The 24,958-nt window shown below is 32.4% G+C and overlaps 2 long non-coding RNA genes across 3 annotated transcripts in view; one reads left to right on the forward strand and one right to left on the reverse strand.

Annotated features, from left to right (window-relative positions):
* Nucleotides 1–24,958, reverse strand: part of LOC133194186 (uncharacterized) — a 161,206-nt gene that overhangs the window by 96,065 nt on the left and 40,183 nt on the right. The gene's annotated exons all lie outside the window — the stretch shown is intronic.
* Nucleotides 11,346–12,965, forward strand: LOC133193819 (uncharacterized). Of its 2 annotated transcripts, none has more exons than XR_009722014.1 (3): nucleotides 11,346–11,433; nucleotides 11,546–11,659; nucleotides 12,512–12,965. It is a non-coding gene; the product is annotated as an uncharacterized LOC133193819 (long non-coding RNA). The 2 variants fall into 2 exon arrangements; XR_009722015.1 differs by having other exon boundaries at nucleotides 11,362–11,437.

Consider the following 24,958-nt stretch of genomic DNA (forward strand, 5'->3'; position numbering starts at 1 on the left):
ATAGATCTCCTACGAAATGATTTGCGTAATAATTTTTTTTTTACGAAATGAATTAAAATCAATTTATTATTAGTACATATTTCATGTGTAAAATGATCTTTTCTGGTACAACGCAAGAATTCTTTAAAACTTCAATTATTTGGATGGGATTCCTTGAAAAGTTTTATGTCAACAGATCGTTATTCACATAATAAATCTGAAACATTTCTAAAAGGAAGACCTGAGCAACCATCGGACAGAAGAAAAAAATGGAAAGAACACTCATAAGCTTCAGGATACCGCCTACGTACAGACCTAGTTATCTAGAACTTGATGGGATCGAGAAAATACTTCGAGATATATGAGGTTTCGAGATATCCAGGGTAACATACTATGGAAATAATGATTTAAACTTTATTCTGTCGACCAATCAGATAAGGCCTAACATATCAAACCTCCTGCAAGGCTGTCAAAAGATACAAGTTTATGTGTCCGTCTAATAAATCGTCTGATTACAGAATATGAAACACTAAGGATGGGGTTTAGAAATAGACGACTAGGAGAACATCTCCCCGACAGATATGATAGGTAACACTGTTAGCACCTTGGAAATCAGCCTCGAAGCGGGGACCCCCCCCCCCCCTCGTTTGTTTATAATTTTTGTTTCTTACCTTGTGTAGTTTTATTATACCGTATAATGACATACAAATAGAATTGACGGAGAAATTACATATTTTCGAGAAAATAAAACTCCTTATACTTTATTAGGTGGGGGGGGTAATCCATGCTTCATTTACCTGTGATCAAACTAGTTTATGTTCCGCAGTCTTGTATGCATGTACTAGCTCAGTAACTCAGAACTATTTTATACAATGTATGAAAATATCTATACGTAAAAATAGTAAGGGGACGACCATTTGATTCGGGGGGGGGGGGGGGGCTGGCAGATTTTGGAAATAAATAATCTGTCCTCGAAAATGTTGGAAATAAATTATCTGTCCTCGACTTGCAAGAAAATAAATAATCTGTCCTTGACTAGTGATACCCCCTCCTCCCCCCCCCCCTCCACCACCACCACCACGAAATGGAGTTTTGGGCGTTTCCCCCCTTTTTTTTTTTGGCTTGTCAACTTTTTTCAGAGAAGAAGAATATAAATAATTTGTCCTTGATCATCTTAAAAATAAATCTGTTTTATGACAAACAGTGCACATGTACGCTAAATAACATAGACTTACTTCTTAAATGTCAAAGATATATTGTATATCAGAACTATTTTGAAAAGTAGGTCAAAGGTCAAATTCGAAGGTCACGATACCATGGTATTTTACAAAAGCCAAAGTACCAAGCAATATGTGTGAAAAATATCAAATCCATACCTCTTATAGTTCTCAAGATTTAGGGTGTGACAGATGGACAGACGGAAAGAAAGACTGACATTGCTTCTGGCCATGGAGGATAGATAGACTAAACACGTACAGGTATCTTAAATGAATATTTCTAATATGTAATTTCAATTATCAATCATTATTAACTCTAGCTTTGAAGGCTGGGGAATCATATTTCTATGTGAATGTCAGATTTTCTATGATAAATGCTGTTTTATCGGTCTTAATATTTGTGGATTTTTTTCTCTGTTGTTATAAATCATAATGCTAGTAGCAAATAATTAACTGGCCACCCCTCTTTAATGATGCTATAAAGCAAGCGACACTTGTGTTCCTTGGCACACTGTAGTTCACTATCGAATCCAGCACCCTCTACTGTTGCTAATTGGTGGATCAGAATTATTATTGACATATACCTTTGAGATTCTAAGTAAAGCGTTTTAACATTTCTTCTTGATTTAACTGATTTTTTCCCTTAAGATAAAAAGTATTTTTAAAAAACTCTGCCTTTCATGATCTTATTTTCACAATGTGCTTTATTAAAATCAAATCAATCATCGAAACAATTTTTTAGGCAGGCGCGTAGCATCGGGAGAAGGGGGGGGGGGGGTTTGAAACCTAAATTTTTACTGTTAATTTATTATGAAAATGTTCACTGAAAGGCCAGTTGACTCCCCCCCCCCCCTTTCGACTTTGCAGTTTAGTAAAATCCGGTCATGTTAATGTTAAGAAAAAATTATGATTAAAAAGGTTTGACTCCCCCCCCCCTCCCCAACGGAATAGGATTATCGACTTTGGGAAATTCATCCTATTTCCATTTTTATTTGTCCAAGACTATTCAGGTAAGTTGTATTTCTTTTCCGGCTGCCCCCCCCCCCTCCTCCCCTTTCAAAATCAATACTACGTGCATGTTAGGTGAACATCCTAGCTTGTGATTTGTCTTGGTAGTATCTTCGCATCTGCTTGCCTTTCATATTTTTGTATCCTGTAATACCAAATTTTTCGACTTTCAGAAATTCATTAATATTAATCGTGGCTTGTGTAGATGTCGTAATTTTATTTAAAAATCAACTAACGTTTAACTCAATATTTAAAAATCTTAAATATCAATAACAACTAAATTGGATTAACAGCACACTAAAAGTTTTGATTTACGTATTAGTTTGTAATCACACTTTCGTATTCTCTGATTTGCTCTTGCGCGAGTTCAAATCTTAGTGTCATTGTAGAAAATAATCATGCATATACTTGTTACAAAAAAAATTATACACACGGATAGAATATTTATCAATTTTTATTGTATAACCTAAAAAGATTTTTTTTAAATTCGGTAAATTACCTGTTTTTCTAGAACATTTAATGCAAAAATTATTCGATACTGGCATACAAGCAATTGGTCAAATGTTTCGAAAACAGGGATATACCAAGTTTGACTTGTATTGATAATATGAATGAGAATACACTTTTTTTCTTCAATACAGGCTTGTTTTATATTATGGAATTAGTTGCAGCGTGTGTACACAAACTTGTTTGCAAAAAAAAAAAAAAAAAAAAAAAAAAAAAAAGGACACCAGACCGGTGCTTGACCAAAGGTGGACGTGGTAGTTGAGTCAGTATGGTTTCTACAGGAAGAGAGAGATTGATAATTGATAATCTCGGAAATGACTTAATAAGTTTTAACTGAAACATCAATTTTCATAAAATATACTATCATTTTAAATACAGTGTAACGTATCGCAAATCGAAAAGAACCGGCAGTGTAGTATACCGGATACGGATGCCAGAGCATTGGCTAGAAGCAGTCACAATGCGTGCTTACAATCATTCTCAGGAAGCCTTGGCATCACTTAAAGAAAATTTGGAACATTGCTGCAATACTTATGATGAAAAAAGAATTCTTACAAATCCAAATTATGGAACTTTTCTTCCTCTTTCTTAAACGTGAAGCTTAAGATATCTGTTGAATAGGCTCAGTCTTAGTTCCGGTAACATGATGAATATAATTCAACAGTTTTACCGACTTCGCAAATTTGAAGATGTCCCTCTACTTTTAAAGTACAAATACTCTATATGTGATTTTTTTTCTCTCTAAAAATAGAATGTTTCTTTTGCATGTCAGACTCAGTATATATTATTCCTGAAAAAAACTATTGGGACTCTCATATGGGTGAAACTAGAATTTATTGAATGACCATGACACCCTCATATATGTTTTAAAGAATTGTGTGTATGTGTCCGAGATGGTTAAACTGTATGTGCACGCAAACAGCTGCTTTAATTTTAAAAGACTGGAAGTCAATGTTCAAACACAGTCAGTACATGTAATTGTGTTTGTGACCATATTCTTTGGAAGATGAGATTGGTATATAGATTCGAAGCTGACTTTTCACTCCCTGTTACTGTTTGAAGGCTACTAAGTTTACTCCTATTTCACTGACCTTGCAAGTAGTGCCCGTTTAATTTTTAAAAGTTTTTTTCCTTAAATATTCCTATGGATGTATATGAGGTGGAATAGCTTTTTTTCATGACATAGACTGAATGAAGAGGGTCTAAAATATAAAAAATATAACATGATATGGGTAATTATACTCTTTGATACATATTAGAAGGGTGTAAAGAGATCCGTATTTACCTGCTTCTCAAAGGTAAAATTCCCATATTTCTCATTGTTTTGATTGGTTGATTTTAAGTTCTGTTCAATGCAGGCCATGGAGGATATCATCGATGCAAAGAATCAAATCGGCCGCAAACCTTCAACACTAATGCAGATCATGATTCCTTGAATCTATTCGACGTGAATTTGCCGATGATTTCTACAAATGCTGCTGCACGGTGCAAAATGGACATCAAAATAAATATAAAGTGTCGAGAAAATTATCGCTGTGTCATAAGCATCCGCAGCAAATATAGTACCAACTTTACTCCAAAATTTTAGTACTGTAATTATCCGTCTGGTGCGAAACCCGGATAGGCTCATTTTTGACAAGACAAAAAAAAATTAACTCGTTATAACGAGATAATTATCTCGTAATAACTAGTTAGTATCTCGTAATAACGAGTTAGTATCTCGTTATAACGAGTAAGTATCTCGTTATAACAAGTTAGTTATCTCATTATAACGAGTTAGTTATCTCGTTTTAACGATATAGTTATCTCGTTATAACGAGTTTGTTATCTTATTATAACGAGATAATTATCTCGTTATAACAAGTTAGTTATCTCGTTATAACGAGATAAAAATTGATCTAAAGAGTTGATATATCTAAGTAAAGAATAGATCATTATTTATAGGAAATATACAGAAGCGAGTCGATCAAACACCGCATTTCCTAATGTGCATATTCCAACAACCACAAATAGATCGGCCGCAATGATCATTTACTAGTAAGGCCAAATAAAAAAATATGTGTTGTTCCGGTTACCCGACCTTCCCTATTTTATACCCCCGACCCTAAACTTTTTTTTTTGGCAATTTTCATATTTTTTCCGAAATTTTCCCCGATTTCCATCATTGGCTCCGGTTTAAGTTTTAGTTTCAGCACAATCTAATTAAAATTAGATGTTCCGAATCCGCTACCACTTCGTTTGAGAAGCGGTAGCGGATTCGGAACATCTAATTTTAATTAGATTGAGTTTCAGTAATGACGGCCTCCTTGCAAAACATAGTGCTAGTATTTAATAGTGTTAAATCCAAAGCAAGCTAGCATGTAGGTGTCCCCTACGAATATTGACTAGTATATTTTCACACCACATCTAAATGCTATTTGAAAAGCAGTGCTAGGTATTATTTAGAAAAATTAAGAAAATCATTTTGTTTAAAAAAAAAAAATCCCTACCTACCTATCCTAATTTTTTTTTTGAAGTGTAACCGGAACCACACATATTTTTTTGTTTGGCCTAATATAATTTATGTAGGATAAAGTTATAACATTTTTACTAGATTTTTATTCTCAAAAGGGACAGGCAAACGAGCAAATATAAATTGCAATCAATGCATTTTTAATGGCAGGCATGAGATAGCATTTCTGTATTTGCATAATTTCATGCAAATGTTAAACTTTGGAGGAGGAGGGGGGTGTACTGACCCAATCACACTTCTCTGGTGGTTTTCATTAAATTTTAAGTCTGACGTCTGAAAAAAGCTGTTGGAGTAAAAAAAAGCTACATTTGTACATCGTGTAACAAAAATAATACAGCCAATCAGTAAGATTGATCTCTCCCAATCATTTTTCAACTAAAATGCTCGGCTTACGTGATACTGAAATTTTAGTCTGCACACAATCAGGGGCCTAACATACATTACAAAGTACATGTACCAGTAGAAGATATGAGCATACATCGTGAGCAACACAAGGAAATGGGGGTTCGTGCAATCGCATCTTCTCGGGCCTTTCCGACAAGCTAGGAATCACTTTTTCCCAGTTGTCGGAAAGGCCCGAGAAGATGCGATTTGGGATTAGTGTATACAAATGATCAAATGCGGAGATGTCCAAGTGTTTGCATTCGTCCCCAGCTACAGCAGTGGGCAGATTAAAAGATGAAGAGTCTAGTATATTTATCATACATTGAATATTTTGAAAAATCATATGATTTTATAAAAAAAAAAATGATTGAAATCATCTGAATGTACATGATATCTGATTCCTGGCATACTTGTTTAAAAATAAAAACCATGCATCAGTTACATAAACAAGGTACAGTTGAAACATATTACAGTGTATCCTCTATGAGAATTATACCAGTTCAGTATGTTTGAATTACAGTAGTATTTATGTAAAATTTATTTTTGTATATACACTGTATGTAATAAAATATCTTCAAGCGAAGGATACAGGATAAAAACGGGAAGTCTTTTTAAAAGTGTATACATACTAGTATATAACTTATATGCTATATGTTAATGTTTTTTATCTATCGATCAATAAAAATATTCAATTAGGATGATACTCCACTCATGTAAAGTGATCCGTGCAGATTGAGTGTATCTTGATATTGACAGTCAACAGTGTGATGCATGGTTCATTGGTGCTGAACATTCTGAAAATAGAATACTACTATATATGCGCGACTGCATCTTATACCAAAGTGAAATCGACATCGTAAGCAGGACACAGAAATAGAGGTTCGTGCATACAAAAGATCCAATGCGGAGATGTCCAATTTTAAGGTTTTGTCAAGGGTCAAGATGTCTAAAAATTTATTTTTACAACAGCTCCAAAACTATGTGAGGTATAAAGTTAAAACTTTTACAGTTTATAAATATATCATTGATTAACAGATAGAAAGTATCACTTGAAAACAAATATTTAAAAAAAATATTTTTAGAGGAAAAAAATGCAAAAAATTTGCACATTTAAAAAAAAAATGCACCTGCTTAAATCTGTACTTTTAGTGAAAACCATCATTGCAGAAATAATATATGTTTATCAATGAAGGGCAAGTTAGACGTGAATGGTCTCTTAAAGGCTGTTATTGAAAGCATGACATGTATAAAGACAAGACCCCTATAAAATCCGCCATTTGCAATGTACTTTCGGTTTCAAATCTTAACATTTGGACAAAATAAACAGGGAAAACAACTTTCCAGAGGTCATCGAAGTCCAACTTGCCCTTCATTAATTGATAAATATATATTATTTCTGCAATGATGGTTTTCACTAGAAGTACAGAATTAAGAAGGTGCATTTTAAAAAAATACATGCATTTTTTAAAAAGAATTTTTCTCGATAAATACTTTTTTAAAGTATTTGTTATCAAATGATACTTTCTATCTGTTAATCAATGATTTATTTATAAACTATAAAAGTTTTAACTTTATAAACCACATAGTTTTGGAGCTATTGTAAAAATAAATTTTTGGACAAGTTGACCTTTGACAAAACCTTAAGTGTTTGGATCCGCACTCCGCTACAGCAGTGAACAGTTGGAAAAGATGAGGCGTTTTATATGCATGAATCAATTAAGCGTGAATGAAGAGAAAATATGGAAAATTATTCAAAATTGACCTTACCAACTTGAATAGTGGTTGGGCATTTATCAGTAGATATTTAACGACAATATCAAAATATATCGGATTATTTTTTACTTTGCAGTGTGTCACTAAACAGAAAATTGAGAGCCTTCTTTTGAACTTGATAAAAGTAAATTTAAACCATAAAAGTTTGTTACACTCAGTATTATAATGTTTTCTTGATACTAGTATTGTATTTAAATCATTTTAATAGCTCTGTTTTTAGTTGGAAATGAACACATTCAGGGCACTAGCAATTCCGGTTTTGAGGCACATTCAACAGATAATTAGCCAACAAAAGGGGGGGGGGGGGGGTCAGTGGAGAGCAACCGTTAAGTAGTTTTCTCTTCTATGGAAAAGTTTACATTGCCCCATCCCCCTTTCCTCTTCTGCTCCCTAGGAGGATGTATTTACATGTATTTATGAAACCACACTGACTGACAATTCAAATTGTACAAAATAACCTGAATTTCAAGTATGTATCATTTACTAAAGTAAATGATGTCTGTATTTGAAATCGAAAGTAAGTTTTGTAGGTAAATTCAATCAGAAATCTGCAGTATCAGTAGTAAAGGGCACAGGAACGTTCTCTTATGCAACATTTCCTAGTAGTATCTAACACACATCTCTCCACCCCCCTCCCCCCATTCGAGCCTAACTTCCAAAATATTTTTCGAGAAAATATTGGCTCGTTATAATTTGGTACGAAGGGGGGGGGGGGGGTATGAAGAGGTTATGTTATCCATGTTTCGTTTGCCTTTGATAACAATGAAAACATATTGTGAAGGTTGGTGATTTACCATAGGCTATAGAGCATATGTTTCAACTTTCAAGGTAACTTTAATATTTTTTCAAGTATCAGGCTTTCTTTTTCTTTTTTTTTAATCTTACGATATTTCGTCTACGAGTTTCATTTCAAAATACGGTAAGCTGTTAAAATTTCGAAATCATTATGCTTATAAATATATGTTAACGTTGATAAAACCAACTTCACCGCGTTCTTTAATATCATAGCGAAAGGGCAATACGGTGTATATATAAAATATCATATGAACATGTATAAAGCCAGAACGTCACATTGAGTTCTTTTCAATGAATATTGCGTGTTCTGAGAAAATATGTTTTTCAAAGATACTACCATGATAAATCATAAATAGAAAGGGTGTTCTTTAAAGTCAATGCATGTTGCTGTCCAAATTTCATTTTTTTTCCCCTCTCTTCTGTTTGACTTTAAAGAATTGTATCTACGAGATAAAGGGGGTGGGGGGTTAAAGCTATCTACCTAGAATTAAAATACGTGCATCAAAGAAGACACATATTACATATAAAGATACATTTCTTGAAAAGAAAGTATTCAGAATATTGTGTTAGATAGGGAATGGTGTAAGCTGAAATACATATCAAAAAATATATTTTGCAGTATGCTTTATTCAAACAGGAAAGGAAGATCATCTTTCAATAAAGTGCAGCACCTTTACATGAGTATCATCGCACTTCAGATATAGTCAACTTTATGTTTACCTTCTGAGAAGACGAGTATAATTTATGCGAGCCTCCCCCCCCCCTTTTTTTTTTTATTCCTTCACACTGCACAAAGCGAAGAGGAGCATCGACTTCAGTGTGGGCATTATGACGTAACAAACAATTACACGTCACGTCGGCTTGAAAACTCAAGATTTGCACACTAAAAATGCACCTCTTAGCTGGAGGAAAGCAAAGAGGCGGATCATGATTCTTCAAAGTTTGCAGCATGATTTTAATACGGAACAATCACTTGTTTCATTTCCCCTTGTGACATATGCTTACTAATGTTAATGAGAACTTTTATCAAAATTATGAAGGAATGTAATACATGTGGATTAGTAGATCTATGACATATCTGCATGCTATGCAGATGAATTATTGCGTATAGATTTAACTATCCCAATCCTGAATTTTCACATTCATTATAATAATTGAATAAACTGAAGTGAGACAAATGACAAAAATAAATAAATATTGCATATACACTAGTCTTGTGTTGAGAACGGAAAGCAACGGAATCATTCGAGATTTGCCGAATGTCATAACGTCACAGAAGCGGAAGTGACGCCTCCATAGAATCTTCTGCTGTTTTCTTGTAAAGTGGATAGGTAGGGAGGTTGTGTTTACGTGACGTTTAAGCTGAAAACAATGTTTTATTTTACCGGAGCTTACTAAAGAACCATAATTTATGGTTACGGAATGTAATATTTACTATTTTACGGAGGCCAAACGTGAAATGTGGAGCGCAGGGCTAGTCTAGTGAGGAACTTGTGCACAAGGTAATGCTATGCTGTGATCTCGGCCTTTTATCGGTATCGTGACATTATTGGCAGATTTTAGTGACACTGCGCCAGGGATTTCTTTCATAGATCGGACTTTTCACACTCCCTGGCTTGAAAAACGGTTTATATGAAGAAATCAAGGGCCTAGGATAGACCTGTACCATTTCGACGCATGCGCAAATGTGTTAGTCCGTGCGCCGCACGACTAACCCGCTTAGAACTCGATACACAAACTTCAAAGTTCTAACCCCATTTCCAAAACACAAAAACAGCACTGAACAAGAACAAAATAAATCAAGAAAACATTACTGCAAATAAAAAAACACAAAATTTAAATTAAAACATGCACATAATAACTTTATACCTAGGAAGACCAGTTTCTACAAAGAAAAGTATGTGTTAATTTCAAGACTTATTTCTAACTACATAGTTCTACACAAAAAATCATTAATATTTGTTTGTCTAACTTCTAAATAAATCTTCTACACTGAAATTTGAAAATTATTGAAAGTCCGAGCCAAATAATAGGTCCGAGATTAAATAATACCCTGTTTATCCCCATTTATAATTAACCTCCTAGTGTTTTTAAAACACTGAATTTATCACAGCACACCCCAATGCCTGCCCTGGTGGCAAAAAGATCAAAGAAAACATTATTCTTTTCACTCTTTAAGTCTTGACCTTTTGGTTAAGTGATTATAGTGGATTGTACCACATAGGAAGAAAAAAAAGACCCCACAAAGGGACACAACTCATTTACTATTAGCAAACTAGTGAACATGAACTACAATGTATCTAAACAGATGTGCCCCCACTGTGTATGTCATTAGTACATTGTAGTAATTATATAAATATCATGGTTCTATATACAGAGAGAGTAAACTCTTTGTGATTATACATGTACATTTACAAATAAATGTTTTGATTGGTGGTGATGGGTGAATGTGAGGTGTAAAGGAGAGTATGGAGAGGAAGAAATAGGGAAGGTCGGAGTCAGACAGAGGAAGAAAAAGGAAATTCAAAATAGTAGAGTTGAAGGGATGATAAGGAGAAGGATAAATTAAATACCCACCCCACTTTTTTCCAGGCCACCCTTCCATTAAGTATCTATTTTTAGAACAAAATGATTGACTTACAGTCTGATTAAAAAAAAAAATTAGGTATATCCTAATATATATGTATAACTTTACAGTGCTGTATATTGCTTGGTGAGGTTTACACCAGACCCAGGTGCAACAGGCAAAGAGTGCCTGTGCCAGGTCAATCTTATTTCAACATATCTATTTATTAAGCTGTCAGCATACATGTATATTGCCAATAAATTATATTACATTCATCTGGTGATAAAGGAGATGATAAAAATATGACAAACTTACAGAAAATATGCAGTTGAATTCACTCAGCTCTTTCTTGTCTGCTTTCTCAGCCGCATGATGACGTAATATGTGACGTACGGCATTCCATAAAAAAACTACTTTTGGTTTCGTTAAATAAGTGTATACCCCGTAGTCATCAAAGTTCCGACTTCGACTCGGAAATAAATTTTTAAAATAAAGATTTAAAGGACAAAAATTATAGTTATTTAGATATTTCACGATTCTGTGATGAATACGAAATTGACTGGCCGATTTAGCCAGGTTCTACTTGCACTTCCTGTTACAGAAAAAAAAAAACGAGTGTACCCTCCTGTGGCTTGTTCCAGAGTTTCCTTTGGGATTTATGTGCCCTAATCCCTTGAAACTACGGTGAATATGTATGTACTGTTAATTGTTTGTCATATTTTGTGTTTAAAATGTAGATTCTTATTGTTATTCATTTTGCAACGAAAATTTTCAGAGTAAATTCGGATCTCGTTTTCGTTTCAGGTTCAACGTAACACGGCCAGGTGAATCGAATGGTTCCGTTTCATCGAAGTCATAATGAAGTTATGCATTTTTTATGCTAAACGACATTTATTTGAAGGCTTTACTAAATTTTGAGTAAGTAATTAACATTAAAAGTGATTTTTAACTGTGTATATTAAATTGTTCTGACACATGTGCAGAGACTTTTACAGTGTATCACCTGATCACACAAAATATTTTAGGACGCAGGTCCCACAAAAGATCCAATTTTCTTGGGGATTAATCTCACAAATGTGAGGGTAATGAATGAAAAAAATACCTTGTAATAATTAAACTGTTGCATTTGATATATTCTAATTATTTTATGCAGATTAAAAAAATCCATCTTTTCAGCATTATAATGTCTGTAAAACTCATAAATCCAATTGGAATATCATAACTAAAATTGACTATTATATCTAATTTGGACAATAGGTTCCAATAACAACCTTATACAGTGTTTTCCCTTTATTTCAAAGTAAAGCATTAGAGATCAATTGTATCTGGCTTTGGGTTGATGTTTATGACAAATCTCTGTGGACCTTACAACAATTAAATTAAATTTTATTTTTTTTATTTCAAAGCGGCATTTTTATCAATTGAAGGGATTAATTTGGCCGGTAGCTGGTTCTTAGGGAAATCACTACTTATATAGAGAGTTGCACGGTCAATAAAATTTTCTGATGTCTGACATATGCCTCTATTGTGCAGTTATTAATGTACAAAACACAGGGTCTTCTGTTTTGCTCAAAACATGTAATACCAGTGCAGTTTAACATAAACAAGTTGACAAAACATGGACCTTTCAGGTGATAACATGGAATTTATTGTATGTAATGACAGATCCTATTCAGTAATTATAGGAGTTAGCCCCTTTGACTGAAACAATTGGAATATCAGTATGGGTAGTAATATAATAAAAATTTTTATGATTTAATTTCTTTGTAGGAAATGCTTGTCAGGACAAAAGACTGAAAAACTGCCTTTAAACACAGCCATCATTAATGTAAATGGATTCATAAGGAACATCCAAACAATATGATACTAGGATCATCAGAGACTGGCAATTTTTACCACTCACTGTGATAGATGCATCTAAATAAACATTGAAATGTTAAATTTTTTTGTTCATTGCTTTTCCTCATATGGTATTAATATTGCATAATATTCTTGTGAATATCGCACGATTTTCACACGAAAAACAGACAAAGTGGAATTCGCATGAATATCATGCGAAATTTTAGTCGCATGAAAATCGCATGAATTTCGCATGAAATTTGTGTGATAACATTCGCATGAAATTCGCATGTGGGACTTTTCACATGATTTTTGTATGATTTTCGCATAAATTTCATGCGAAAAGGCAAACGCATGAAAATCATGTGAGCCACTTTTCCCTGTGTAGGAACATGATTTATGGATTGCTATTTACGAAATTCGGTAATAGACAGGTTACATCTTATTCTTCATACATAAACATGAAGTCCTACTTCTACACAACCTTTAACATATATTTTTGTACAAATTTATAGATATAAAATTATATTATTTACCATAATCTGAAAAAATAGCAATAAATAATTTTTGAGACAAACAATAAGTCATCATGCACAATAAAACAACAAAAAGTGCAAAAATCTAAAAAGCATGTCTTTGCGGCTATTTCAACCATTTCACAGACGAGAAATATCAAGAAACATACATTAAGTAGAACTTTAAAAAAATCATGGACAGTTAACAAATCACCGAATTAAAATTACATCACACTAACATAAAGGCATGGAAATAGCCGGCGATTATTCAAATATTGTATCTAAGGTGTCGCTTAATATGAATCCATGCTGCATCTAAGGTGTAGCTCAATATAAATCCATATTGTATCTAAGGTGACGCTTTTGATATAAATCTATCCTGCATCCAAGATGTAGCTTATCATGAATCCACAGTTTAAGATTTTACACATGAATTTTTAACGATAACTGGAACAACTAGGCTTAAAAGTATCCTCATGGTATTTTTGTAACAATGTGTCCAGAGTGGTACGGTTACATCCATTCATTATCATTGGATACCTGGAAATATTGCATTATATTTATACATCCACTGAAGATTTTCTCCTTTATTTAAATTGTGAAAAACCACTTCTTATTTATACAGACATAAATATAAACAATAAAATGTCTTTCTTTACTTTTACGGTTGTAGCTATTACAAAAAATATATATACATCACGCGATTGGCATTTAAAAAAAAGTATAGTTTAATAATCACAAATAAAAATATGTGCGTATATTGTGGGGGTATTTGTCAGAATGATTTCCATGAAATGTAGAAAAAAAATAATCCAGCTTAATCATGAAATAGAGCTGGGGTTTTTTTTTTATTGTTTACAAGGTCGATTGTTTATATAAAAAAAGCAGTAAATTAAAACATTGTACAATCAAAGAAATAAGTGGAAATTCAATAAGCTTCTGTTTAGAGGAATTACAATGTAATTCACTCCGTAAAGTATTTAACAGGTTGGGACCAATGTCCACTGTTTAGGAGCTTGGTCCCTCGGAAATTCCAAATCTTCTTGAGGATCAATCTAACAAACTGTATGGTTTCAGAAAAACTTGCTTGCCAAAGTTATTCCTTTTTAAGTATTTTGATGCGGATTTATGATATCTTTAATTAAAATAAAAATTTTCACTTTTTGCACTGTAAATATATATCTCATTTGGGATATTATATCCCATTTGGGCGATTGGTCCCAACCTGTTTAAGGGTGAATTAAAAAAATATGACCAAACGCATATTAATAAACCCACACTAAAAATACAGGCAATGAAAATAGATTTCTATGTCTCAGCATATGTCTTTAGATAGTGTCTAAATACCTGCCAAATATCTTGTTGATATCTCAGTTAACAAAAAAGTTATGCCCAAAAATGATGCTAAAATTGCCAGGAGTGCAACACCTTTTGTGACATTTTGAAATTTCAATATTTTTTGGAGATCTGTGAAATAAATAATAATGCTTTATGTTGAAAATAAAGACTTTCCTGATAATATTCAAAGTATTGAGCTTTAAATGTGGACTGTAGTAACTTTTTTAATCAAGTTGTGGTCATGGCTGATGTTTAAAAAAATGTTATACCATGTCAGGAGTGCAACAGAAAAAATGTATGTTGCCAAAAAAAACATCAATTGTAAAATTCTGAAAGAAAATTAAGACAAAAAAGAATTTTTGAAGTGTAAAACAATAACTGATATACATTTTAAAACTTAAAAATGTTATACAAATCACAAACAGCATTAATGAGAGTCAAGTATATGTGCATACCCAATAATGTCAGGAGTGCAACATTTGATGTTTTGCTCCCAAGCATGAAAAAACTATTATCATTATATGATTTTCTGATTTTTATTTTGGAAAATAAAGACACAAAGAACATTTTTACCAAATAGATTAATCAATTACAGGATCTGTCTGTGCTTCAGATCTATAATTCTATGGTCAGGAGTGCAACACATTTTTTAAAGATTCAAATTGTGTGACGAAAACACTTCTATTCATGCTTAGAAGTAGGGATGTCAACGAATATTCGAGTACTCGACTATCGTTCGATCATACCGACTATCGACTAAAATTTTTTTAGTCGGTTATTCGTTAAAAATTTGCTACTTAATAGAAATCTTAAATTCAAGGTAAAAAAAAATTGGATATGCTCATTTCATTTATTAATGTATCATTGCTCAGTGCTTTCGTGAATAAAACTCAGGGAAAGGCTTTAAGTAACCGGTCTTCGTTAATGTTCAAAGGATTTTTTTGTTTGGCAAACATGCATTGGCATACTTTAAAAACTGTCAGATCCAAATTGTAAAGTTTTAACCTGCAATTCTGTATGATCTCCTATAATGCAAGTATCAATTAATGAATAATAATTAAACAGCTGTTACATATTTGTAAATACAAACAAATTGGGGGACAGTTATGAGCGTGTCTCTCTCTCTGATATTAATATCTATCATTTCAAAATTGTATTGATTGTTTGCAAAAAATCTCGTAATTAAAATTTATCGCAAGCTCTCTTTGTTTTTATAAGAGTTACGCTTTAATTGTTTAACAATCACGGATCACTGTCAAGACACATTCAAATGGCTTCAGGTAACAAATCAACAACGGGTACATGCACTAGCAGCATGAAAACAAAGGATAAGTGTGAGCGCTTGATTTTCTGTATATAGATAAAATGTGCAGTAAATATCATATTTGAAATCAAATACATTGGATACATATATTTATTACTACGTAAATGTTAACGATTCAATAATTTGTTGTATAATGGTGATAGCGTAAATTAAATATTGTACATGCTAAGAGTCTGTTACAGACAATTAGGAAGTATGACATGAAAATTTAATTTAAATTTCAACGAGTACTCGACTATCGTTCGACTAAAGCCTCCGACTATTCGACTAAGCTGTCCGAGTAAAATTGACATCCCTACTTAGAAGTATTCATTAATTAATTATGATTTTTGTATAATTTAATACTAAATTATTGACAGTTTTATTATTAAAATCCTTCTTTTTTCAATTTTATCAATTCAGAGGTGTTTTTATCTTTTTGTGATTTTTTTAATGAATGTTAAAAATAAACACGCTAAAAAATTGTCATAAAATTCAAGTAATTCCTCCTCAACTTCAATGGAAACAACAGAACATTTATCTTCTATATATACATTTAAGCTAGTTTTTTTTTTTGGCATAAGTAGGGAATAATTCCAGATAAAATGCGAATTTTAAATACTTTCATCTGTTTTAATTATGAAGTATTGGACTATAAATATTGCACAATTTCATTACCACTTGATGTTGCCAGCACTTTATGAATTTTTGTGTTCTATGGTTTTAATTTTAAATTTTACTACAGTCAGGAGTGCAACAAAACTGCTTTATAATTACCAAAGCTTTTAAACTATCTTTAGTAAAAAAATAAGTCGAAAAAAAATGTTTGATACTATTTGATGTTCAAAACACTATGTCTGTCAACAAATTACAGAAATTTTACAGTCAATTCAGGGAATAGTTTTCATCATTTTATACATATTTTTAAATACAATTCATATATATTACACTTTGCAAACAATCATGTTTTAAGGTCCTCAAAATATGAAAAAAAACTGCTGTAAACGATGAAAAATATCAAAATGACAAATTGATTTACAAAGCAAGAATGGTTTATTGTGTTCTAATTTTTAAAACAATGTTAAATAAAATACATATCAAATGTCAGGAGTGCAACACAAAATGTAACATAGGGTCACTTTAAAATTTAGTATTTTTTGTAAGAGAACTCGTATATAAAAATTCTTTTTTGGCTTAGATTTAAAGAATTGACTTGAACAGTCAAAAAAGTGAATTTTGGGGAATTTCATTCTTCATAATTTTTTTCATATTAAAACTTTTCAAACCAGAATTGAAAAAAATGATGTAAAATAACAATCAAAAAGCCAATTTTTTGTCACATATACAAGAGAAGATACTCAATCAAGGTCTAGATTTAATCATTTATACCCCTTTTACCATTTTGAAGCATAAAAACTATAATTTCTTGTGATTATGTATTTTAGAAAGTCTTTTAAGGTGTTATGATATTTTCCTTTTTTCAAAAGAAATTTTACTGATAAAAATTCTGAAACTTTTTAATCCAATTCTCTTTTCTATTGCCACTTCAGGATTTTAAACTAGAATGCATGTACAATATGATGATGTAAGTAAAAATATGTTATAAGTAGTTGAATTTTTCCCAAAAAAAATTCAGTTTGGTAGTCATTTTTTTTTAATTCACCCTTAACAGTGATTATGCCTGTATGTAAGAGACTACTATTACAAGTTTTGAAAACTCCACAACAATAAAACATGTATGTTTCTTATTTGGATATTTTACTAGAAAAAGGCATTAATGATAACCTAACAACAAAACTTTACGATAAACGTGATGACTTCAACTTTTCAATCACAAACTTTCCGGAAACAGTGTATATGTAGCAATAAACTATTATCACTTGCATATGGAGTTTTTGTCTCCAAAATTACATTTAAATTTAGTATTAATGAACTTTTGAGCTTGATTACTATTTGTTATCTTCATATTTCATTTAAGACATACAGACTAATTCAGTGTCAATATGATTACAAAAATTCAGTTTAATCGTGCATCATGTCAATGTTTAAGGTGTTTTTTTTTCTATAGCTATAATTGATCTTTGAGTCTGGTGCATGGCATTATATTTTTTTTACCTGTGAAAATCGCATTCCAATGTCCCATCAACCTTTCTCTCAGGCACAAATTTTTACGTGGTATTTTCTTTCAAATGTGAAGAAGTGCAAAAATCTAAACAAAAATTAGTAAAAAAAACTTATGATAGAGTATAAATCAAAAAGGTTTCTGATTTGTCAAAGTCTTCACTTGAGTTATCTGGGGAAAATGTGTACATATGTATATACATGAAGTCTCTATAATAAGAATTTCAACACTTTATACAAGCATTTCCCTGAAAATAAATTAAAAGTCCAGACTTTTTGAAATCATAGACAAGTGCTTTTTCAATTAAAATGGAACTCGTAAATCTACATACCTTGTCACTGGTCATCTGCAAAAACTATTTAGTTTAAAAACATTCTAATTGTACACACAAGTACATGTACCCCTAAGTTGATATTAAAAAGATTCTTGACTTTCTGTAGAACAATATCTATCATGTTGTTTTTGGAGATCAAGTCTACCAACAGCCTGTTGGAATTCCATGGATACTTATTGCTCCCCGTTATAATCAGACCTATTTTTGAATTCATATAAAGCCGAAGTTATTTATCAAAAATTTCTACCTGAAACGAAGAAGGCTCTAGCATCAATTCTGCATTGGGATATTTTGACGGCGTTTTATCAATTTATAATATTCATTTTCATTCCTATATTATACATTTGATTCGATATACATTGTATTCCTTTTAACTCGAAATATAATATAACATTGAGTCTGACACATCTGTTTCATATTTGGATATTTTACTAGAAAAAGATATTAATGGTAACCTAACAAAAGAACTTTATGATAAACGTGATGACTTCTTTTCTATCGTCAACGTCACTTATTATAAGATTTACATTATTGAAGTGTCAATATACTATTATCACCTGCATATGGATTTATGTCTCCCAGTTTATTCGATGTGCAAGAGCATGTTCTTAACACATTCTTAAACGAGGCTAGCTATTGACAAATAAATTGATGGTACAAGGATATCAACAATCCCGATTAAAGTCAACATTCCGCATATTCTATAGCCGGGAAATAACGGAAAAATCCGTCGACAATTCAGTGTGAAAATAATAACCTAACAATTAGTATGAAAAAAAGTCAGTCAGCATTTGACTTAATGATAGATTGTATTTGCTGATAAGGTCATTGTATCGACCATAGAACTTACGAAATGATGACTTTAAACGAGACTGCTGATATTCTTGTTTCATCAACTTGTTTGTCAATAACTTACCTCGTTTTAGAAATTGTTCACAGGTAGAGCTTGCTCTGGCGTATCGAATCAACTGAGAGATAAACCCCGTATGCAGGTGATAAGGGTACATTGCTGTATAAGTCAGGGAAATTGGCTATTGAAAATTTAAAGTCATCACGTTTATCATAAAGCTTTGTTGTTAGATTACCATTAACGTCTTTTTTTAATAAAATATCCAAATATGAAACAGATGTGTCAAAGACTTTGTGGTATCTTTCATCTCAAGCTCACCGGGATATATCTTGTCAACATAAGAATGGAAATAACCATTGTTAATTGACAATACGTCGTCGATATATCTAAATGTCGAGTTGGAGGCCACAGCAAGTGTTTTCTTCTTTTAATGTATAAGATTTTGAACAAATTCTGCTGCATATGATACTAAATTTAAATATGTTAATATTTGATTGTAAATGGAAACTAGCTGTAAGCTAATTGTGTAATCCTGGATAAATAAAGTTATCATTATCATCATCATTTATTATTGTTACGACAATTACTGACTGACGTTTTTCATACTAAGTGTTAGGCTATTATTTTCACACTGAAATTTCTACGAATTTTTCCGTTTGACCGTTCTTAACAAAAAGCACACGGGAAGTATGACAGAAGGGGTTGTTCACTCCTCCATGGCACCTGATCCCACTTCTGATGTTTTTAAGGTCTTTGTCCGCTTTGCTCCCAATTCAAATTATTCCAGTGGAATTTGAGCTTGATTATTGTTCATTATCTTCATATTTCATGAAATGTTTAAGGAAATTCAAGTTATTATCCTGGGAGAATTATCTCTCTTTGCTCCAATTTGTCGTAAAGAATAGGTCCTACGTACCTGTACAATCAATGCATATTCCAGATTTTTTGGTTAAAAAGTTTTTCTGTATGTCCATTGTTTAGGAGATTGATCCCTCGGAAGTTTCGAATCTTCTTGGGGATCAATCTAACAAACTGTAGGGGTGCAGAAGAACTTGCTTGCCAAAAGTAATTCCTTTTTAAGTATTCTGAGGTGGAATCATGATATTTATAGCCATTTTTTTTCATTTTTTGCACTGTAAATACGTGTATATTCTATATCCCAGGCGGGTTATTATATCCCATTTGGGCGATTGGTCACAACCTGATTGATATGTCCACGACTTATTTTCCTCTTACATGTACTACTTATTTGTGCCCATCTTTGTTAATTCACGGTCGATCTGTATTAATCTTTCTTTATGTGACAACCATGTGTTAAATTTTCTTGGACCATATTTTTTGAAACCTTTATGACATATAAGCACACCAAATACATATATAGACTTCCAAAGCGTTTGCCATGTAGGCGTTTATGACCTTTTCAGTGTATTATATTATATGATTCTATGTCTTTTGTAGGAAATAAAATACTTGAAATTCTTCTGTTTTCCCAAAAACAATGTATATGCATGGTTATCTATCTCTTGCCAAAATGGAGAAAGGAAGGCCATTGTTTTGTCATGAAGTACACAGGGTGTACGTATGTAAGTAAGGTATTGTTGTTTGAATTAATTTGAAAATACACAGGGAAAAAAACACTCATTCTTTAATTGTTTTTAACAATGCAAAATCCTTCTCTAATACAAATTCTCACCATACTTTTATTTACAAGTACTGTGTATAATTACACTACCAATTTATGATAAATCTACATATCAATTTGCTTTTGACAATCATCGAATCATACTGTATTGTGAAACAAAATATTTGCCGTGTTCTTCGATAAATTCAAGCAATTGACACAGGAAAGTAAAAATAAATCAATTCAATCAGCTGTGAGGAAAGAAACATGAAATCTCACAACTGGATCAAACGGATCTTCAGAAATGACAGGTGGGCAGAAAATATGCCTCATTCAGAAAAACTTTAAATTAGTCATATGTGGCAAAGGTTTGACATGGAGTAAAATTATCAATCAAACATCTTAAAACTACATTATAACATCTCCATAAATCATTGAATTTTAGTTTTGTGTAAAATCCGAAATGTACCGTAAGGGACATTTTGAAATGTTGGACAATATTTCTGTTGTCAAAATATCTTGTGAAGTAGATATTCAAACATTTCAAGGTGAAATTTAAAACATTATAAGTTATAAGAACAGCCAGAACACCCCATCATCAAGATCAAGTTTTAGATTTTATGTCTCAAACATTAAAAATAATTTCCTTTAATGAAAAGTAGACTCCCTTTACCCAAACACACAGAGACGTACATTCATCCGACCTGATTCCATCAATTTAACTTGGATTTTTGTTTCATCTTCGGTTTTCTTTTAAAGAAAATTGCACAAAAAAAGAACAGCTTAAAAAACATTATACATGTAAATAAATAAGAGGATACTATATAGTATTTCTCTGAAAACTTAGCAATCAGTTTTGTAGCCCCGTTGATATACATTGTATACCCGTATACTGTACACACAAGTCACCTTCAATGCATGCATAATGCGTATGTTTTGCACATATTAGACATGTTATGTAGATTTGCAATAAAATTTTTGAATTCGATTTTTGTTCTTGGAACCCAAGAGACCTAAAAGTGTGTTGTTCAAATTAAGTTTGCCATTGGAACTCCTACATTTTAGATTGTAGCAATAAAATTGGAAGCTGTCTACATAGTGATAATAGTTTGAAAAACTACTCTTTTATGCAGCAGGATAGTTACAGATTTCACAATAGCCGCCAAGGATTCACTTAACTTCAAAAACAAAAGCTTCCATTGATTCACACTTATAATGCTTCGAAACAAAGTGGGAACCATTTCCTGTTAGAAGATAATATGCACGATAAATTGGTTGCAGATATTAACTTAATAGATGTGTATTGTACCCTCAATACACTTACCCTCAATATCTCTGAATTTTTTTACAGGTAGAAACTGCTTCAACCAATTTACAAAATTAAAACATAAAAAACAATTGAAAAAAAAAATCCAGAGGTCTTGAATCTTTTTATCCAATGAAGTATTTACTTATAGCAATTAATAAGAATAATTTAGGGATTGTTTTTAATTAGACATTTAACAAACAAAATATTAAATAAAAACAAGTTTTATGATCAATTCAATCACTTTCGTCAGGTAAAAAATAGGTATTTTACAGCATGGTCATGCAGAGAAAATAAAATCCTGGTGGTCGTAAGATGTGCATCATAAAGGAAACCTGAAATTAGTCAAATATGACAAGAGATAAAAATGGAATAAAATAATCAATCAAACATTATGAATTGACGATAACATTTTTAATGATTTATGCTTTAAACTTTGTGCATAAAACAAAATGTTACGAAAAGGATGTAACAAAATGTGCAACAACATTTCTTTTGTCAAAATGGTAGCCAATAAAATATAATGACGTAAGCGTTTTAAAAGTACCTTGCCCATATGGTTAACCTATATAGAGAGGAAGGTTGGATGGCATTTATGTGACGCGTGGTTCAAGTAATGCATGGACATAGCAATTGGCCAGAATAGCAGGCACGTAGCAACAGGGGGGCAGGGGGGCCTCCCCCCCCCCACTTTTTTCCAGAGACTTTTTTTACTATTTGAAATGTTAATTGAAAGATCGCCCCCCCCCCACTTTTTGTTGTAGAATGAATAGGGGTTTTGTAGTAGTGTATGAATAAAATTTGGTACTGAAAGAAGTTGGAACCTACACCCCCCTCCCCCACGAAATAGAAATTTCGAGTTTGGACAATTTTCCTTTTTTTTTTTTTTTTTTTTTGCTTGTCAAGTTTTTTTTTTGAGGTAAGTTGAATTTTTTTCTCTGGCTGCCCCCCCCCCTCCCCACTTTCAAAAACGATGCTACGTCCTTGATAGCATATGTTAAATAGCCCTAACCAAAAAATACTTTAATTAATTATTCCATGTTTACCCCTTTATCCAGTGGATATCACTCATTGGGATGAAATAGGAAGATAACGAACAGTATTCAATCTCGAAAGTCCAATGAAACGATACAAATTTGGAGCAGAGCAACACGGACCTCAAAATTTAGAGGTGGGATCAGGTGCCATGGAGGAGTGAGCATACCCTGCCGACCGGTCACACCCGCCGTGTGCTCCTTGTCATGATCGGGAAACAAAAAACCGGAAAATCCGTAGACAGTTCAGTGTATAAATAATGGCCTAACAATTAGAATGAAAAACGTCAGTCACCATTTGACTCAATGAGAGGTTGTATGTGCTGACAAGGTCATTGTATCGACCGAAAAACTTGCGAAAAGATGACTTCAAACGAGACTGTTGATATCCTTTTTCGTCAACTTGTTCGTCAATAGCTTGCCTCGTTTTAGAAATTGTTCATACGTAGAGCATGCTCTTGCGTATCGAATCAACTGAGAGACATAAACCCCATATGCAGGTGATAAGGGTATATTGCTACATAAGTAAGGGAAGTTGACGATTGAAAAAATGAAGTCATCACGTTTATCATAAAGCTTTGATGTTAGGTTACCATTAACGTCTTTTTCTAGTAAAATATCTAAATATGAAATAGATGTGTCAGAAGCTGTGGTATCTTTTATTTCAAGCTCACTGGGATATACAGAGTCGACATATGAATGAAAGTAACTATTGTTAATTGATAATACGTCGTCGATATATCGAAATGTTTTCTTCTTCTCATGTAGAAGTTTTTGAATAAATTCTGCCTTATATGAATACAAAAATAGGTCTGCTAATAAGGGGGCGCAATTGGTACCCATATGTTTTCATATCCCACTGCTGTGACGTCACAATGGGTTTTGCGTGAAAGTGATGAAGTAAAATAAAGTGGATTCCTATATAAAAGCAGTGTAAAATATTGATAGTGATGCATAAAACATGTGAAAAAAAAGAATCTCCCATGATTGAAGCTGGATATGATTTTTATGCAACTCGTTGTGTGTTTTATCACCTCGGATAAAAAGCACACAACTCGTTGCATAAAAATCATATCCAATTACATAGCAGGAGATCCTAAATATATAGTTAACTATAGTGATAACTTTGACACTTATATTTACTAAAGTGAAAACTTTCTTTTCTTTGATTAACTTCAGTGATCGGTGAAAACTGAGTTCTGAGTTAAACAATTTTGTTTTCTAATATAAATGTACAAAATTGAATTTTCTATGACAAGTGGTTAATGAAAAAATGAAAGAAAGCTCTTTAGGTGGTGTAGAAAAAGTTCGTTTTTCATTATCAATTATGATACAATAATGTCTTTTAATGGTGTCAATTTGAGAGGGAGTTAAATAATTTGAATAAAGATACATGATATGTTTAAGATAAAAGGGATTTTTCGCTTCATTAATTTACTTTTTGATTTATGAACAATATATTCTACATATTTGGGCAAAATTTTGATTTTCACATCAGAAGGAAAGTTAATCAGTATTTTTTAAAAGGCTAAAGATAGCAAACAGTGATCAATCTCATACATTAAGAATTCAGAACAGACAAAAGCACCGACTCCTGGTAATATCAGAGGTGGGGTCATGTACACAGTACATGTGTACCTAGAAGGAGAAAACATCCCCTGTTGACGTCACATCCGGTGTGAATACTCTTAATTATTGATCATGTAAACGGAGTAATCCGAAGTCAACCTGGTATAGGAACAGAGACCAAGGTGGGAAACATATGTACGGTCTAATGATACATGTATCTTGTCATTTGTCATGTATCTGTCATTTGATATCTTGTTTTGACTGTATACCAACATGGTGATGTCAATAAATGGAATTGAATTGAAATTTTATTTGCAAACAAGTCATTTTAACAACAATAGAATTTGCGAAACGAGATAGTTGAAAACCTTGTAACATCAACTTTT

This window comes from Saccostrea echinata, unplaced genomic scaffold (genome assembly GCF_033153115.1).
Source record: "Saccostrea echinata isolate AGI-Se365-2 ecotype Australia unplaced genomic scaffold, CSIRO_AGI_Sech_v1 ptg000028l, whole genome shotgun sequence".
NCBI lineage: Eukaryota > Metazoa > Mollusca > Bivalvia > Ostreida > Ostreidae > Saccostrea > Saccostrea echinata.